The sequence below is a fragment of the Crocodylus porosus genome, unplaced genomic scaffold, assembly GCF_001723895.1.
Source record: "Crocodylus porosus isolate Cpor-Errol unplaced genomic scaffold, CroPor_comp1, whole genome shotgun sequence".
Classification (NCBI taxonomy): domain Eukaryota; kingdom Metazoa; phylum Chordata; order Crocodylia; family Crocodylidae; genus Crocodylus; species Crocodylus porosus.
Window position 1 is genome coordinate 111105084 of NW_017728886.1, and position 8166 is coordinate 111113249.

Here is an 8166-nt window from a genome sequence, read left to right on the forward strand (position 1 = left end):
TGCAATGCTCCAACTGTGGCCTCACCAAGGGTGAGTAAAGCAGGAGGATAACTTTTGGCGTCTTGCTTGAGATGCATCAGTAGATGCAAGCCAGAGTTTTATTTGCTTTGCTGGCTGCAGCATCGCATTGGTGGTTCATGTTCATTCTGTGATCACTCATTACCCACAAGTCTCTTTCAGTAGTGGTGCTAGTGAGTGTAGCACTGCCAAGTCTATAAGTATGATATGGGTTGTTTCTCCCAAGGTGGAGCACCTTGCATTTCTCCATAGGTGGAACACGGGTGCATGTGCCCCCCCCCCCCCCGAGATTGGCCACTGCTGAAGCTGCTGCCAGCTTCTTCGGGTGGTCACTTCCCCCTTGTGGCCAACCTGGCTGCAGTCAGTCCCCGCTCGTCACTGCCAACAATGCAGAGGGAAGCTGCGGGTGGTCCCTGTTTGCCGCCCACCACCACCCACCCCACTGCCCTTGTTGCCAACACCACCACAGCCACCTGTGGGTGGTCTCTGCTTGGCCCGCCCTTGCTACCACCATCACCATGGCTGCCTGCAGGTGGTCCCTGCTCACCAGCACCACGCCCCCACCGCTAACACTGCCACTGCCACTGGCGAGTGGTCACCATGGCCCCCAGCCTCAGGAGGCATGCATCATTCATGATATTAACCATTAATGTGCAACTGCTCACAGTACATACTAACTTTACCACTGCCTAACATTCCTTACAATTCGCATATGCTAAATGTAATCTAACTACATCCTTAGGCAAAATATCAGAGTCCTGAAACTGCTCATTGCTCCTCTGTTCCTGCAACCTTTGTGGTCAAAAGCTGGTAAAATCTACCTGTATCATTCAGGGTATGTTAGAATAACGACTAACTCCAACTGGTGAGACTTTCTTTCATAAGTTACTTAGGCTTGACTGGAAGAGAAAGACCCACTTCCTCCCAGCACGCTGCTATTTCCAACTTGTTTTGACAGTCTGAATTAATGGACTTGGACACCTGTTAAATCAGTTATTGAGAATACCCCATCCATCCACATCACTAAGAAAGGATGTTGGTTGAACCAGAAGGGAAGAGACACAGCCATTCCTCCTCAGACCCTCTGCTTCCATTGGCTGGGTTGAGTGCACTGGGCACGCTGACTGGCTCTCATACTCCAACCATCTGTTTCAACTTTGCCTAATATTTTTCAAAGTTTCTTAATCTTTTTAGCTGCTGTATGAGATGTGCAGATGATACTGAGTAAGCCTGGGGGAAGCCTTGCCATTCCCACAAGGGGCCTAGGATAAATGGTGACACCAGCATGGCAAGGGGTAAGTCTGGGTGGCAAATGAGAGTCATTTGGGTATGACAGGACAGTCTCCCTTACCACCTCCACCCCTCTTGAGGGAGTTACATTGCTGTGATTGGAACTGCTATTACAGCCAGCTCTCTCTATCCCACATACTGCCTGTGAGAGGCCTGCCCTGCTGCAGTCAGCTGCATGGCTGGGTAGGGGATTGCCTCTATTTCTAATGGGAGAAAAAGAAGTAGAAGTGGGACTAAGTAACCATTGGAGGCCTGGGTGTCAAGGGCTGTTAAGGAAAAGTTTTAATTTTGTGTTTGAGATTATATGAGTGTGCTCAGCCTCCTTTAGAGAAGGAAGAGAAACCCAGCAAAGCTAGGAGACTAGGAATGTGGTACAGGCTTGGCAACCTATGGGCCAGAATTTAAGGTTTACCCCAGCTTCATCTTTTCCTGTTGGCTAGAAGAACAGTTCTTTGTATCAGCATTCCAGCTATTGTGCATACCATTCTGGGGTACCTATCTCTGCTCATCCACAGTATAGGGAGCCTGAACACATACATTTCCCTGTGCATTAGCCAGGTAGAGGAAGCCCTTCCTGCACTGTACCATTTGTAGAGTAGCTAATAGGAACCTGGCAAAGGTCTTGATCCTGAGAGGGGCTGAGCCCCTGCACGTCCCAGCATCAGGCCCAGAGATTGCATTACCCCTGTTATGGAGTTCCAGTACTTAATGACAAGTGTTAGATCAGTGCTTCTCAACCAGGGTCCCTTGAGATTGTATCCAGGGTGCCATGGGGTGCTACAGAATATTAGCACCATTAGGTATGCAAACATGATTCACAAGATAAACCCAGACATTTCAAATAGGAATCTATAGTGGTAAAAACATCTTGACCTGTTGTCATCTTCCAGACTTATTCACAACAGAAAAATTACTCTATTATTTTTCTGTAGTCAAAAATGAGGGAAATTCAAGAGCTGGTATTCTCTGAGGGGTGCCTTGAGTCAGAAGGTTGAAAACTGCTGTATTAGATGTTTATAGTCTTAGTTCAGCCTTCAGCAAGTTTACTGTAAATAAATTAATATTGAAAAGTGTTTCTTTGTAATTACTTTATCATCCTTAGGTATAAGCCATGATTTTGAAAGCCTTAGCAGTCATGGCAGGACATTTTTCCAAAGTGCAAATTTCCTGTATGTGCTACAATAGATTAGACACTGCCCTAGTCTTATTAGTGTTTTTTTAAGTCTGCTCTCCTCATATTGTTCATTTACCAAGCATCAATGCATGAACAACTCATGCCCCCAGTGGCTGGGGGGGCATGGTAGCAGCGGGAGCGTGGTGGTGGTAAGCAGGGGAGCTCCCACAGATGCTGGCAGCGCTGTCAGCAGCTGGGGGTGTGGGGAGGGAGGGCGCGAGCACCTGCAGCCATTACTAGTAGTGGTGACAGCCAGCGGGGATCGCAGACTACCCGCAGACACCATCGGCGGTGGGGTGACAAGTAGCAACCGCCCACAGGCACTGCTGACAGTGTCGGTGATGCCTTTTTGTAGGGGGTGCACATGCACCCACTATGCGTCACCCCTGCATCAATGAGCATACTGCCAGGAGAAGAACTAGCTTCCACCACCATTAATAGAACATTCTGACCTGCCACTGTAAAATCAAAACATGAAATGGATATTTGGGAGGAAAAATCCTCTTACCCTGATCACTGAAAGGAAACCCCCATACCTATAGTTAAACTATGCAAAAAATCTCACTTTGTTATCAATCCAATATATGTACTTATAAATGAATATTTGGTTTATAATTTACAACTGATTTGCATTTCACTTCTAGATCTTTATGACAGAGATTATGACTGAGCAATGTTAATGTGAATTCTACATGTTGTTGTATCGTTCATAGCTTTTGGGCTTTTTGGCAATGAACTTAAGCCCATGCTCAACCTCACCATGTGAACAGTCCCTTTGACTTCATGAGGGGTTATTCAGATGCTTATAGTTGGGTACCTACTGGTATACCCTGCTGAAGCAGGCATTCCCTTTTCAAGGTGTTCTTATTTGCATGTACACATTTATTGTACATACTTTATTCTTTGTTTTAATATTTTTTATTTTTCCTGACCTTTATGTCAAATGCAAAAAGCCCATGTGACAAAGGTCAAAGGCCAAAATGAGACCAAAGATTGATGTGGTGTAAAAAAATCCATACTGTTCATGATTGGTTGATTAGGGTCTGGGAAGGATGATGATCAGGCCAAAAGAGAAAGTAGGTTGCAGGGTAGTCGGAAAAGAGGGGCCCAGAGTTCTCTGTAAGGCCAAAGAAAAGGAGTGAATTACTGTAGAAAGGGTTAGAAACAGGGGCCAGATTCTAAGATGGGGGCTGTCAGAAATCAGAAGAAGAAATGAAAACTGAGGAGGAACCAAGAAGGACTAAAAGCTGAAGCCTGGGGAGGACATAAGTGCTTTGTTTTGGAATTTGTGTTTGAGTTTTATGTCGTGAGAGATGGTTCATTTCTGTGATCCGCAGCTTAAAGAGAGGAGAGGCTGAAGAAAAGTCAAGCTGTATGAATCTTCATAATTTTCATGACAACTGTTTCTTTTGGGACTTTGGTACTATCAAAGAGGTGGGACTGCATGTGGCCTAGCCAGGAAGCCCGTTCACAAGAAGGGGCAGACTGTAGTCAGACTAGACCGGCTGTTGGCAGAGAGTTCCAGGTGAGTAAAGACTTCTATGCCTTGTCCTGCCCTAAGGGGCCACTCTGGTTAGCCAAACGCTCGCCTACATGATTCAAGAGTGCAATAGTCAGGTAATGAGGGAGGGTTTTGTACTGGATTTTGGTGAAACGGTATTGTGCTGGGCATTGGTCTGAATGTAAATAGGTGAACTTGTATTAAGTGCAATTTATTAAATACTTTCTTCCTGTCTGGGATGGCTTACTTAGGGCATCTCCTCCTTAGACGTCAATGAGGCAGAGTGGTGATCTCATGCTGGAGGCTGCAGAAAACCTCATGGGAAGTTTTATCATTCATTTAGGATAAACATAGGGAGCCATCAAGCTCTTCTACGGAATAGATAGTTGCAACAAAATGAACTACCACATAAAGTGCAGGACCCATCAGAAACATGTTATGTAGGCTTTGGCAAAGCCAAAAACACAACAGATGGAGACAGAGAAGACAATAAGAAAGCACCAGGGAATCACAGGCACGACCCTGAGAAAAAAGCCAAAGAGGAAAGGTTTTTGTCTAAGTGCTGGCTGGAAAGCAGCTTGAAACTGTGAAGAAAGCAGCTATTTCCTGCTGTTTTATTCCCACCGTGTTGTGGAAAAGAGGATTTTGCACGTTCTTCATAAATAAACAAGACTGCATCAAGAAATACTTGACTCTGCATCAATAATCTACCCCAGCTGGAAAAAGACCCTGAATTTTGGCTAGGCACCAAGGCCTGAGCAGGTAAACCCTGGTGTTATAAGTGGGAACCTGCTTCCAATAAGAGAAATGCTATGTTCTTGAACCACAGTGGAAAAATGGCAGAACTACTCTCAGAAATGGAAAATGGCCAAAAACAATAAAAACACAACTTTGCAGCAGGAATTAAAGTGGCATCATCTGGGAACTTCCCAGGAAGGACTGAGAGATGATTTGCCAATGGACATACAATCCTTGAAGGCACCAGCTTTCACATGCCTGAACAAGCTGGCTACCTACACAGAATAGCTCAGCTACCAAGTCCTCAGTCTGGGTTGACAAGGCAAATTGATAAAGTGACCAGCACCCTGACTGCCATGGAGAAGAAGGTTTTCCAGGAAATGGGGGTTACTATGAAGGGTATGGTCAATTTGGAACTTGCTAACAGAGTGGAGCTATAGCAACAACGGATGAAGCTAAAAAAATATTTCCAGAGGGAGCTCAAAGGTTTGCAGACCACAGTGGAATTTTCCTGGAGGATGAATGGGGCCAGCTAATTTACTTGTCCCTGCCTTTTGTAATTAAGTGGCCCAGAAGGAAGAAGTCATGCTGTACTAGCTCAAGTGATACATAAGCTGATCCCATTAGTTTGATGAAGAACATTAAAAAAGAAGAAGGAAACTAACCTTACTTAGGGCAGCTTTGCATTCCTGCTCTCTCCTTCTATTTCACAGCCTTGGAAACTCATAAGCTCTTTTCAGAATCATAGATCCACCCATGGAGACCAGTCTTCAGCAATAGCTAGGGCAGTGATTTTTCAACCAGGTTCCCGCGGCACCCTGGGGTGTCTTGAGATCCTTTTAAGAGTAGCATAGTCTAACATACAATGTTAGCACTGTCAGGTGTGCCAACAAGATTCATAAGATAAACCCAGAGATTTCAAATAGGATTGCATAATATTAAAAATATTCTGCCATGTTGTGGGCTTTTTGAGTTCTTTGTGACAGTAGAATTTCTTCATAATTTTCTGTAATCAAAAACAAATGAAAACTAAGAGCCTGTATTTTCTGAGGGGTGCCTTGAACCTAAAGAGGATGCTTTGAGTCTGCCCATGGGTGCCTTGAGCCTAAGAAGGTTGAGAACCACTGAGGTAGGGTTTCAGCTCTAGTTAAGCAGGAAGGGGGAGGGGGAATCTGTGTAGCCATAACTCTGGAGAAATCTTTTTTCTTCTTTTTTCTTCTACTTTTCAAAAACAAGGTGCCTATTATATTCTGAGGCATGCTGCATGAGAGAAAATACAGTAATAATCTTGAGAATAAATTTGCTTTTCCTGATTGGAGAACAGTGCTGTGCTATAATTTCAGTCACAAACAAGCCTGAACAAAGTATGGTAATGCTGATGCTTTGTCTGATTTCCATGTTGAGAGGCCAATTGTAAACACTACTTTAAACAGAATAGCAAGGAATCAGTGGCTCAAGGAAATGAGCCAACTCAGAAGAGATGCCTGTTTTTTCTCTTGCCGTGGTTTGCAGAAATACAAATGTTTCTGGCTCTTCCACTGGAACAGAAGATATAGGGCTGCAGAAATAGACTCCAGAGCAGTTAAATCTTCCCAAAGGTATTTTCTGATACCAGGTAGTAAGTGATTAGAAAGTAATTTGGAAAATTCAGCTACCCTGGAAAGTGGTGATGACTTTAGATTATCACAATTAAAGTCTTCTTGTCCAAGTGGGATAACCTTGTTTTGGAGATGAAACAGTATATAAGGGATCAGGAAGGAGGTAGGTGAAATATAGCCAAATAAAGTGAAAAGGGAGATTTTAGAGGTAGGGCATGGTTTCTGGAGTCCCAAAGCTTCACCAAAGTTAAAAGTTGGTGAAACGCAAGCAGAATATAGGAATATTGTGTGAGAAATGTGTTGAAAAAATGGTCCCCCTAATAAAGGGAAAATAACATGCTGCAGCTGAAAAAACTCTTGGAATGTGTATAAGTAGGTTACCTCTGTGCTTGGACCTCTGCCTAAGATGAAATCTGTTTTGTTATTAGGCATGGACTGATTGTCAAAACGATATGAAGTTAACCCAATAAGTAACAAGACACTTTCATTAAGAAACAGTCTCCTTTGTTGAACAGAGAACTAAAACAACAAGAATGCCCACCTGCAGTCATGCCCCAGAACACAGTTCAACGTGGATCAGAAATTCAACTATGCATGCACCAGGCTTTCACTGGGTTTTGTTTTCTGGATCTCTGTATATGTGAAGACACAATCAACAATGCCACAGAAGGAGATGGAGAGGAAGAACCAGACACAGAAACAATTGTGGGTCATGTCCCTAAAAAGAAAACCAAAGGTGCAGACAGAAGTGACAATTTTCTCCTGATCCAGCCCCTGGAAGTGCTCTACAGCCATTACCAAACACAAGTGCACAGCTGCAAAACACTTTAAAAGGGCCTGATCCCACAACAGTCTGAAACCTCCTTACATGAGGGTTCAGATGAAGACGCTCCAGAATGGAGCACTTTCAGTAACTTCTGTTTGCACGCATTAGGAGCAGGGCTGGCCTAATGCAGTTTAGCCCTGCTCCCGACACTGTCTTCAGAATGGGAGTGGGGGAAGAGAAAGAAGGGGGTTTGGCCTGTGGTTTTTTCAGCCAGTACTGAGGTTGGGGCAGGTGGATTGGAGCCACTCCCTCTCCCCCTACCTGGCAGGGACACCTGTCTACCTACCCCACCCTCCTAAAGAACTGCTCTAATAAAAATGCCAGAGCATCACATCCATTAAGCCCACACACATTTAAAAATGGCTGTGGGATGTTTTAAGTAAAGGTCATTCGACGAGTTTTAGTTAAAGTGCCCCAGCAGCCAGTTTTAAATCCACTGAGGCTTATACACATGATGCCGTGGCAATGCTAGCGCATTTTATTTTGAACACAGAGCAGACTCAATTAATCTAGTCTGTTCTTCTGAGCACATGTATAGGTACCCATAGTTCAACTTGTTTGGTGAATCTGAGTCCAGGTAAGGGAACATCCAGGGCCAGATTAACACATAGGCAAACTAGGCACATGAAGAAGAGGCCCCGTTGTGCTTATTTTACAAATTATAGTTATTGAGTGAAGAAGTAGGGGCCCATGAGTTTGTTTACCTAGGGTCCACTAAAGGGTTAATCCAGCCCTGGAAACATCTTAAAATAATAGTTTATGGCGTGTCAATACAAAACTTCACTGGTTGGATCAAAGCTAGAGTAAGAAAGAGCTATGTCTCACATAGAAGCAAAGTATTTTGGGTATGCAAAAGCTACCAAAATCAACAACTAGACTGAGTTAAACTTATATCCCTAAGTATATATCTGTGCTACAGATTGCTGTGTAATATAAAGATACTTGAGCAAGCTTTAAATAAGCTAGCTCATGTACTGGGAAACAATCTTACTTTAGTAGCATGGAGTTTCACATGAATCAA